General features: G+C 39.5%; 1 protein-coding gene across 10 annotated transcripts in view; it reads left to right on the top strand.

Moving 5' to 3' along the window:
- CACNB2 (calcium voltage-gated channel auxiliary subunit beta 2) overlaps nucleotides 1-11813 on the top strand; it is a 328309-nt gene that overhangs the window by 59816 nt on the left and 256680 nt on the right. The window lies entirely within an intron of this gene.

The following is an 11813-nucleotide window of genomic DNA, read 5'->3' as shown; positions in this document are numbered from 1 at the left end:
TTGTAATTGTGGAAATGCTCCCAAATAGATCAACTCCAACTCATCCCATGTGCAAACACTCTTGGCTGTTCATAATTACACATTTTACTAAACACAGTAAAGTTTGTATTAGGTTTATCTAGCAAGCAAATGTAGATTCTCTGCCAAGAAATTTACTTGATATTTTCCATGTAGGCACCTCTATTCTAAGCTCTTTTTTAATATTACATTTTTATTAGAAGTTTTTTCTAGTACTATTTACCTAAAATACATAAAAGACTGCCTATTAAATATTTTTTAAGATTTTATTTATTTATTTTTAGCGAGAGAAGGGAGGGAGATAGAGAGAGAGAAACATCAATGTGCGGTTGCTGGGGGTCATGGCCTGCAACCCAAGCATGTACCCTGACTGGGAAATGAACCTGCAACACTTTGGTTTGCAGACCGTGCTCAATCCACTGAGCTACGCCAGCCAGGTAAATATTTTATATAAAAGATTTATTCCTGATAATTTCTTGAGAATTTCTTGAAAATAATTTCTTCATTTTTTTTCTGAGCAAGAAATATTCTCTTAAATTTAGATTCATAAAAATAAAATTTCTACAAAAGCAGTATAAACCTGTGCTCTTCCAGAATGGCTGACAGAGCATTCTCTGATCAGAAGTTGGCAGCCTGGAACACATAGAAGAAATTATTGATGATATAGTGGGTTATTCTTCAAACTTCACATCAAACTCAAAAAAAGATCTCTTTCATGAAATATCTCTACTGCTTTTAATTTTTCCTGTAATAATTTGTATTAACATTGAAATCCACTCATTTTTCAAGCATATAGGGGTACATTTAAATAAGAAATTATTCATTTTGTTTTCAAATAAAGTAAAATTATATGTATGTATGAATTTTCTTAAAAATATTTGGCTTTTAATTTCAAAAACTTTAAAATTGGTCTACCAAAAAAATTAATGACTTACAGGGGGAATTGACTGAGAGGTTATTTGTCTCTCTACAGCTCCTCCTACTACACAAACACAAACAAACACACAGTAAATCATGTAAATGAGTTTCCAACATTTTTGCTTCCATTGTTTACCACTGGTAACTATATCGTTGCTCTTTATGCTGTTATTTATAGAATTAGACTTTTATTTCATACCTATAGGTTTGATTGAATATTTCTGTGGAAACTCTCAACCTTCTTCAGAAAGGTGCCCATGATTCAGTTTCCATGACTTTATTTCAATTTTCTTTTTTAAAAAAATCACAGAGGATCTCAGAACTGTCTTAGGAACAAGTGTTTCTGTTGGGTTAGTTTAAAGTCAGAGGACCTCTACTTCTGCACTCATTTTACCTCACACAGGAGGGTAAAAATCATATTTAACAACTGCCCTGGCTGGTGACTCAGTTGGTTGGAGTGCCATTCTGTACAACAAAAGGCTGCAGGTTCAATCCCTGGTCAGGGCACATACCTAGGTTGTGGGTTCCACCCCTAGTCAGGGCACGCATGGGAGGCAACTGATCGATGTTTCTCACACCGATGTCTTTGGCTCTGTTGGTCTGTCTGTCTGTCTCTCTCGTCAATGAAAATATCCTTGGTTGTACACCCCCTGCCACACACACACACAGCTATATAGCATGGCAGCAGCCAATCAGGAAGGTCACCCACTGTAACTGTGCGGGCAGTCAAGCTGGGGAAAGTTCAGGACAGCTGATGTGAAGGGAGACTCCTGGGGCTTGGAGCAGTGAGTGTTTGTGGCCCAGTAAGGAAGCGTGTCAGCATTGCAACGACTGGAATGTCCTCGCCTGTGAGCACTGGCTCCGTGTTCCTCACGTCACATCCAGTCCAGGGTGCTTTGCCCAGACTGTGATAGGAGAAAGGTGTTTTTAATACTGATGATCACAATAAAAGAAATAGTTACTTCCATGGCTTGAATTTTTTAAAAAAATGTCAAAAAAAAATCCTTGGGCCTTATTTCTGGCTGAGCAGTGCTAACCCTGCAGTGCCAACATTAAGACAATTGGAATAAAAGGCATACTGTGTGTTGGCTCCCATTGTTTCCAGGTTTCTGGGATGACATTTCTTGGGAGCACTGACATCTACTGTTCCCTCCCAAGATAGCAATGACTCTGAACTAAGTAACTTGATTTCTCAAGTAGCCTACAAACTTGATTACTTCACCCGGGGCCTGACTTTACCATTTTTGCAGCGCATTAAATTAATCTTAGTCAGGGGCCTGGTTTCGTCCAGATGTTCACAACCACTTGAGCAGGTCTGGCTGGGAGGCCAGACGTTTCCTTGTATCCTGGCCCAGCTCCGCACAGTACTCTGCTCAGAGGCCCTCAGGAATAAGGCATTTCTGGGGCCAATCTGAGAATTTGCAAATAATTTTTTAAGTGAGCACAAAACTAATTTTAATAAAAAGAGGGCACAAAGTGAAGCCTAGTCTTTCCCTAATGTATTTTGACAAAAACAAACAAACAAAATGGTTGCTTTGAATTAAATGGGATTGGACAGCTCATAAGTAAAAATGAAAACTCACTGAAATCTTTTTAACTGTACATGCTCTGACTTCTGCTGCTCTTTACCGGATCCTTTTTTCAATACTTGGGATTTCATGAATATGTGTATTTTATTTGTACTTCTGGTGAACCAAGCACTGAGGAGTTAAGAGTTTGAGAAAGGAGAAAACTCCTTTTACTTAACTTTGAGTCCTCCCCGCTGCCCTCCCTAACCTTCCATCACCCACTGCCGATGCCACGTTGACATTTAAGAGTGCCCTGTGGGTTGGTTGTGTTTCTGCTTTTTGTTTTAGTCCAGTGTCGGTGGCCAGTAAGTGATTATATTGTTTCTTGTCTGGATCAATTCTGGATGCTTTTCTTGCCAGGCTGCAAACATGTGGGCTTGTGGTCCTGTGTACCTTTGTGATTCCTAGTCATTGCCATCCTAAAAGTCTACTTTGATTTTCATTTAAAAGAAGTTTTGAAGTCTTCCCCTGAAATTCTTGAGTATGGTACTCTCTCTTGTAGAGTGTATTGAAGACATTTGCCACAGGCCCCTTTGGCCCCTTTGGCCCCTTCAGTTTTCAGCCAAAACAGAAAATACAAGGTTATTTCCTTAGTGGTGGGCATGTCCTATCACAGCTCTATGAGCCACTAATGGCACCTGACTTGGTTACCAGTAATTCTGTACTAGAATCCCTCTATCTCAGTGAGCGGTTTAAAAACATTTACTTGTTGCAGACTTCCTTTTCCTCCCTCCCTCCCTCCCTCCCTCCCTCCCTCCCTCCCTCCCTCCTTCCCTCCTTCCCTCCTTCCCTCCTTCCCTCCTTCCCTCCTTCCCTCCTTCCCTCCTTCCTTCCTTCCTTCCTTCCTTCCTTCCTTCCTTCCTTCCTTCCTTCCTTCCTTCCTTCCTCCCTCCCTCCCTCCCTCCCTCCCTCCCTCCCTTCCTTCCTTCCTTCCTTCCTTCCTTCCCCTGTCTCTCTCTCATTGTAACACAATTGCTAATCTCGTTTGTTGGGGTTAGAGGAAGAAGGCTGAAGCGCCATCTGCTGGTTCCTTTTTTTTCACAATACGTTTGTGTGATTTTTGAAAAAAAACAATTATGTGAAAATCAATCATTCCTTAAATCTCCCCACAGTCCGAAACAGAGATCTCATAAAAAGTTTCTTATAAGAAAACATAAATAAATATGTTGGGTTATAGATGACTGCTAGGTGATGGGGTCAATGAGAAATTGATGTATAGCCCATCAGAAGGGAGGTGCTATAAATAAATAGATTTCTTTAACCAGTCTATTTATTGGAGCCAAGTTAACCAATTTCTTAGAGATAACCCAGATATCCTTCTGAGTTATAAGTGGAAGATTTATATTCATTTATTTCTTCCTACATTTATTAAACAAATATTTACTTGGCATGTGCTGTGAGCCAGGCATGTGGGATACATCAGTGAACAAACATTCCTTGTTATTCTGTATCCCTCCCAGCAAATGTTCCGCCCACATGGGTTTACGTTTTACTGGGGATACAGCTGTACACAATAAACATAATAGGCCTGTTTAGTGTGATGGAAGGTTATAAATGTTAGAAAAATGGAGAACAGGATAAGGGAGATGGGAAGTATGCATTTCAATCTTAATTAGGGAGGTCAGGGTTGTCTTCAGTGAGAGATAGCCATCTGAGCCAATAGATGTGAGAAGTAAGAAGTGAGAACATTCCAGGCAGAGGAAGAGCTGTTGCAAAGGCTAAGGAGGCAGTATGCCTGGTGTGCTCAGAAGGAAACCAGTTGGGGGCTGGGCAGAGACAGTCAGGGAGGCAGGGAACCAGGCCAGCACATATGCTGAAACATTTCTTGTTGCCCTGTCTCCACCCCAGGAAATGGCTGCTCCTGCGTCACCTCTAATGGTCTTTTCTTGCTTGACGTAGTTGTGCATATTCTAGTTTTTCAGTGGGAGTTTCATACTATTCAGAAGGGCCCTAGTGTAATGGTTAATGTGGCATTTTGCCTCTGTATTAACTTTGGGGGACATTCTAAAGGTGTGTGGGGGGAATGAATTCTAACTGTACCACTGGGGCTGTGATGGAAAAGGCCTGTGGAGGACCACTTATATCTAACATGGCATTACTATTTTAATAGACATATTTCTTGCTAGACTAATCTGTAAGAAAAGTAAATTCTTTGTTAAAGTCTGTCTTACTAAACCCTGAAGCTGTTTGTACCACTAATGGGATGACAGATATACCATTTGACTAATCAATTCAACAAAAAAAACCCTGCTGATGAAGTCAGACACACAAACTGATTGGCTTTCCCACTCCATTGATCCCCATGGAATCTAATACAATTCAATTCATTTGAAATGGTGAAAGTATAGATTATTTAAAATTTGGACCCCATGGGACATCAAATATTCTCTGTTGTAATGTTTTCATTCCATGGGTGAGGAATTGGAGAGCCAGGGAGGTTTTTCTCAGGTGCACAATGACCATTCAATCTACTCCGTGTGTGTCTCAAACATCTCTCTTATTGAAAATACGTTAACCTCCACAATTCGGAACAGTATCTTTCCACTCCTTTCCTTACAAGAAGACAAGTGAATTTCATACATTTGCTGGTTATAACCTGTTCCCTTTCTTGCCTCAGACATAGAATGTTTCATCAGTCATTCTTGGAGGGCACAGAAGTGATTAAACGGGTGGTGAAAAACAGGAGTCGAGTGACCTGACAATTCAGTTTCCAGGTGCTACTGGCAGAGATGTTTGACCTTCTAAGGAAGGTCAGCCTTGCCTTGGCTGGTAGATCAATTGGTTGGAACATCACCCCGTCCACCAAAATGTTGATGGTTCAATTCCCAGTCAGGGCACATAAGTAGGTTGCGGGTTTGATCCCTGGTCAGGGTGCATATGAAAGGAGACTGACTGATGTTTCTCACATCACATTGATTTTTCTCTCATTCTTTCTCTCTCTCCTTATCTCTCTTTCTAAAATCAATAAACACATCCTCAGATGAGGATTTAAAAAATAATAGTAAAGAAAGGTCAATCTCTAAGAACTAGATGTTAACTTTAAAATATAATTATTACAGAACTCTTTTCTTAATCCTTTTGCCATGTTTCTCTTAATACATAGCCCTGGGACAAGTGGTCATACAGAGGTGGACTGGTACAGAAGGTATATTAAACATTCTGTCTGGCTTTATATTATCACTTTTCAGTAAGTTTCACTCACTGAAACAACCAGTTGGGCCATCATTTGAATATAAAAACTTGGAGGAAACTCAGGTTCTATATTGTAATTATTTTTGACATTTACATTTCCTAAAGTTGAATAGCTTCTATTGTTCATCCCTTCTCTGGCAGGTTTGACTTCCAATCTTAGGTCCTATTCTTAACTCCTTATTGTCTATCATTATCTCTGTCTATTTCTATAGGCTGGAGGAACCTAAAAGAGAAGTTTGATTTGAGTTTTCCCCCCTTTTAGAAAAGTGCAAACAGTCTCCCTTGTGCTCTCAAGAAATTTACCTGGAGGGGAGCTGGGGCATTTCTGCCTGACCGCTGCTTTGCTCTACAACAGTTAGAGACCCACTTGACTGACAAAGGGGAAAGGAACCGCCAGGCACCTATGGAGTCCTTTGTAACTGGTACTTCCCAAAGGTCTTCCTCCTTTCCTCAAGTTTTAAGACTTCTATAACTTGATACCTGCTTATACTTCAGTGCAAGTATGTAAACTCATTCTTAGGCCAAGTAACAATAACTTTGTGTCATGGAGCAATATGGAAATGAATTTACTGTTACTCTCGTCATACTCATGTCTGCTAATTCCTGAAACTATTGCTTTCCTGCCCCCCGCCCAGAATTCATTAGATATCTCACAAGATTGAATTAAAGAGTGTTTTTTGCTTGTGAGCACTTAAAACCATTTTAAAGACTTTTTTATAAATCCATTAAAAAGAAGTAAAACATTTGAATAGGATATCTCTTTCTCCCCTAGTATAGTTTTCCTTTTATTCATTGAAACCAATGCAGAATCTTGGGCTGTATTTTGTATCATACCTTTATCAAAAACTGCAATGTTCACCTTTAAAAGTAGCATCAGCTAGAGCTTGCTATTGGGGCAGAGTTTCTCTTTGTAGAAGTATTCCGGCTAATAAATGAAGGAGGAATCAAAGAACTTTAATTTCACCATTCTGCAGTTCTAGTGGTTGCTTGGCTATAGGCACAGATATCAATAGTTGCTGACTTCACAAAGAAAGGAAGAACTTGAACTATGTTGTTCCTCCTGGTGGGAGTACCCAGTACACCTGTGAAGTGTCCTTGTCAAATTCAGATAGGAATCTGATCAAACCTTTAGATCTAACTGCCAGTCTGCACTGGAACGTGTTAAATAACAGGGATGCAAAATCCAGAATGTGTAAACTCTCCAGGACAAAGAAGCAATTTTCTTCCTCAAGCAAATTGGTATGGGGGCAGTGGAAAGCAGTGGATGGGATCCTACAGAGTAAAGAAAGTTGAGACCCAGCAGTCAGTCACAGTGTACAGACCTGACTCAGACCTGTTCTAAACAAAAGGTAAAAACAAATGCTGTGAGACTATAGGGGAAATGAGAATGCAGACCTGTTATTTGCTAATATTAAAGAAGTACTATTAATTTTTTAGTTTGTGAAAATGGTTCTTATAATTAGGTTCTTTTTAAGAGGTATCAATCTTTTAGACATACATAGTGAAAGATTCATGAGTGAAAGGAAAAAAGTAGTATTGAAGTTGAAACATACATTTAATGTAAATTATGTGAAACTTGTCTCAAAATGATGCTTTTCTTCTCCTGTTAACTTATTTCCTCTGAGTGTTCTCTGCATTATGTAAATGACGCAGGAACCCTATCTGATGCAACCTGAGAATGCTTTGTTTTGCTGGCAGTAGCGCAGCACACGTGACCGGCCTGACACACAGACAGAGGAAACCATGCAAATAGGATTCTGAGAAGGACTAATTCTGTGTCAGAAAGAATTTTTTGATTTTGATACATTTTGCTTAATCCATACAAATTCTGTCTTCAAATATATGATTTAAATCATATACCCAACACCTCTTATGTAATACTAAATATTGATAATTGATGTAAATCCTCACAACTCCACAGCACTGTAGAATATCACATCATTAAATGGGCTAGGCAGCAGTAAGCATCCAGCCAATATCTGTTGAATGAATAAGTAAAATTTCTCATAGTTGCTTAGATTTTTTGCCAAAACAAAAGCATATTATAGTCTTTATACATTCCTCTTGTTCAGTAATTATGTGCTTAAAGTATTTTATAGGATTTTTAAGACTAACCATATATTACTTTTTAATACTTATGCAGAAAAGCACATAAGACAGAAGAATGTTCCTATATTCTTATTCTTATATTAAGAAACTTTCTTTTCTTTATTTTTAAAATATTTTTCTTTATATACTATTAATAGTCACTAATAAAAAATTTAAAGTACCAGAAAAGTTCTGATTTCATCACCAGACACAACCACTATTAACATTTAAGAATAAATAAAGCTGTACTCACATAAAGCAATTTCCTTACCTTCAATTTTAGAGACAAAATCTCATTGCATAAACATTTTCTCTCAAATTTCCTTTTGGTGGTGTTTTTTCTCTAATAAAACAGGAGCATCTGAGCTTTTTAGAAAGTGGAACTTCTCCATCCAGTGAAATCGACAGACAATAAGTACAACGTACCGTTTCTAGTAACATCGCTACAGCTTAAAAGGGGAGGCTTATTTTTAAATTAAAAAAAAATGTTTTTAGAGTATTTTTGTATTTTATTTTAATCATTGTTCAAGTACAGTTTTCTCCCTTTTACTCCCATTCCAGCCCACCCAAAAAAATTTTTTTTAAAGATTTATTTATTTATTTATTTTTAGAGAGGGAAGGGAGGGAGAAAGAGAGAGAGAGAGAAACATGAATGTGCGGTTGCTGGGGGCCGTGGCCTGCACCCCAGGCATGTGCCCTGACTGGGAATCGAACCTGCAATACTTAAATTTTTAAAAATTTATTTTTATTTTTATTTTTTCCCTGAGAACAATGGGCCATTTTAATTTCTAGAAATAGTGAGGTTAAGTTTGGTAAGTACTACTTTTAGATGGACCTAGAGAGTAGTAATAAGACCTAATTATACCAAGATGCAAAACAAACAAAACATTACTCCTCAGCACTGCTTTCCTTCCCTGAACTGCTCTTAATTAGAAATACTGTTGTATTTTGTCCTTGGCATTGAAAGGCTACTAGAACCAAAGCAAGTAATCATGTATCTTTTACTTTGAACACAGCAAAACTTTTAAAAATATATTTTACTTATTTATTTTTAGACAGAAGGGAAGGGAGGGAGAGAGGGGGGAAGAGAAACATCAATATTTGGTTGCTCCTGGTATGCCCTACACTGGGGAACCTGGACCGTAACACAGGCACATACCCCTTACTGGGAATTGAACCAGCGACCTTTTGGTTCACAGGCTGGGGCTCAGTCCACTGAGCCACACCATCCAGGTCTGAACATAGCAAAACTTTTGAACTCAATCCCGTTGCCCTTCAATGATATGGAGACCTGTCTTCTTTGTGGCCTCTCCCTTTTCTTCCTCCCTCTGCCAATGTCCCCTTTCACAACACATTTCCAATTCCTTCTGGTCTCAAAGCTAGCATGTGAATAGGAAACGGGCCCCAGAGATGAAATCCATTTTGAGAAGTGAGCTTTCTCTAACAACAAAGGAATTCCATTCCATTGGATAAGATTGCTTGCCTGCTTATAGTCCCTCATTTTGCAGCTGGATTTTCCAGAGGATTGCTTTCTCACACCATAGGGGATGGGGCAGATGCTAATCTCATCACAGTGAGACTTAGGCAGTCAGTGCAACTTGGATCAGCTGAAAGAGCTTGTCCTTGACAGACCCTGGATGATAACCAGGACCCCTTACCCAAGTCATCTGCTTTATAGGCTTGCAGGTTATGCTTGGGGTCAGGAGGCATGTGTCCCACACCCATGACCAACTCAGTGTTTCTTGGAGTTCAGTCTGCTGTTGGCTCCCTCTTCCAAGGCAATAACTTTGTAACAGGCTTCCCTGGGCTGCAGAGCCAAGCTGAAATCCAGCCAAGTCTGCAGACGGCAGAAGCAGACATCATTCAATGGCCTAAGTCTTGCTTGTCCTGTCTGCACCCTGGCCTAGATGTTTGTCTACACCCCAGGTCATCACCTGTCACTACCTTTATCCAGATTAGCTGAGTACAGGCCCCAAAACTGTCTGCGTGATTCTCTTACCTCCTCTGTAGTCTTTGTTCTTTTCTTGTGTTAGCCAGACTTCTCTTTGCTCAAGACCAAGGGCACATGATTCTTTAACATAGACATTTAATTTCCTTCACTATACATGACCTGCTATTTCTCAGTTTTCTGCTTTGTATAACAAACCTTTTTCTTTATGTGATCCACTGTATCGTTACATGTTGGAAGGAGTCAATGGGGCCTCTTCAATGCTGTTGCATATTACAAATTCCCAGGCAGGGTGAGGTTGAGGAGAGTAGAAACCTGACTATGCTCAAAACTACTTCCACTTTGTTAAATCCCTACTCAGTGCAAACATCTTATATGTCATCTTGAAATATCACAGTGGTCTTCTACAATAAATTATCTGTCTCCCATTTCACAGAACAGGAAACTAGGGTCCTGAGCAGTATGACCTGAGTCAGGACCAAACCTGGCTGTGTGGACAGTAGCAGTGGGAAAACATTTTCTTGGGGGTGAGGCTGGCAGGCAGTGATGACGGGTGCTTTTGTGTTTCCATTCACTGCCATGGGCCACTTTGGCTGCGGTTGACCCGTTTTGTCAGCTTTGCCTGAGTTACCAAGAGAGCCGAGATCTTTTCCCAGATTACCCTAGCAACATTTTACTGCCCCATATAGGCCAGTCCTCTCCCTCCTGCCCATAATTTGCCATGACCCTAGGCTGCATCCTGGCTGGCAAGTGGCAGAGGTGGGATGTAAAGCCTGGTCTTCTGGTTTCTTTGCTTCTATCATCGGCTAGCACGTAAGATTCATGAGTGTGTGGCCAAACGACCATTAATGAACTAATTTAATACACACTGACTGAGTGGCTACACTATACCTACTTACATCTGTGTATTGTTTCACAGTTTACAAAGAGTTTCACAGCTACAGTCTCATTAAAATCTCACTCAGAAGCACACGCATGAGGTAGGCCAGGGGGTATCATAGCCAACTGGCCTTCCTTCACATAGGTTCTGGGTAGAGTCAGGACACGCCCATCATTTAATGCCAAGTTTATGACAACATGTACTCCTGTGTTATTTTTATAAGTCTATTTGTAACTTTTATTTTATTGAGGTATAACTGACATGCAACATTATATTAGTTTTGGGAGTTTTAGGTGTATCTGTGTATATTTAATACCTGCATGTATTGCAATATGATCACCACAGTAAGTCTAGTTAATATCTGTCACCATACATAGTGATAGAATTCTTTTTGTTGGGATGAGAACTTTTAAGATGTACTCTCTTAGCAACTTTTAAGCATGCATGCAATACAGTATTATTAACCATAGTCGCCATGACATCCCCAGGACTTACTGATTTTATAATTGGAAGTTTATACCTTTTGACTTCCTTCATCCACTGCACCTACACCTCTACTTCCTCCTCCGGCAACCACCAGTCTGTTCTCTGTATCTGTAAGCTTGGTGTTTGTGTGTTTATTTGTTAAAAGCCTCATGTAAGTAAAATTGTATGGTCTTTGTCTATCTCTGTCTGATTTATCTCACTAAGTATTATGCCCTCCAGGTCCATCTGTGGTGTCACAAATTGCTAGATTTGTGTCTTTTTAAGGCTGAATAATATTGCAGTTTGTGTGTGTTCCTGTGCATATGCATCATGCTTTCTTTATCTATTCTGTTGATGGACACTTTGGTCGTTTCCATCCTTTGGCTGTTATAAATAATGCCTTAATGAATGTGGGGGTCTATATATCTTTTTGAATTAGTGTTTTTGTTTTCTTTCAATAAATACCCAAAAGTGGAATTGCTGGGTCATATGGTAATTCTATTTTGAATGTTTTGAGGAGCCTCCTTACTGACTTCCATAGTGGCTGTAGGGGTTTATATTGCCACCAACCGGACACAAGGGCTCCCTTTTCTCCACATTCTCATCAACACTCATCACTTATTGTCTTTTCAATAGTAGTCATTCTAACAGTTATGAAGTAATATCTTGTTGTGGTTTTAAATGTCGTTTCCCTGGTGATTAGTGACATAGAACATTCTCTCTGTGTGTGCCTGTT

Source organism: Phyllostomus discolor, chromosome 1, assembly GCF_004126475.2.
Source record: "Phyllostomus discolor isolate MPI-MPIP mPhyDis1 chromosome 1, mPhyDis1.pri.v3, whole genome shotgun sequence".
Classification (NCBI taxonomy): Eukaryota; Metazoa; Chordata; class Mammalia; order Chiroptera; family Phyllostomidae; genus Phyllostomus; species Phyllostomus discolor.
The sequence above is the reverse complement of the archived record's forward strand: the minus strand, read 5'-3'. Positions and strand labels throughout refer to the sequence as shown.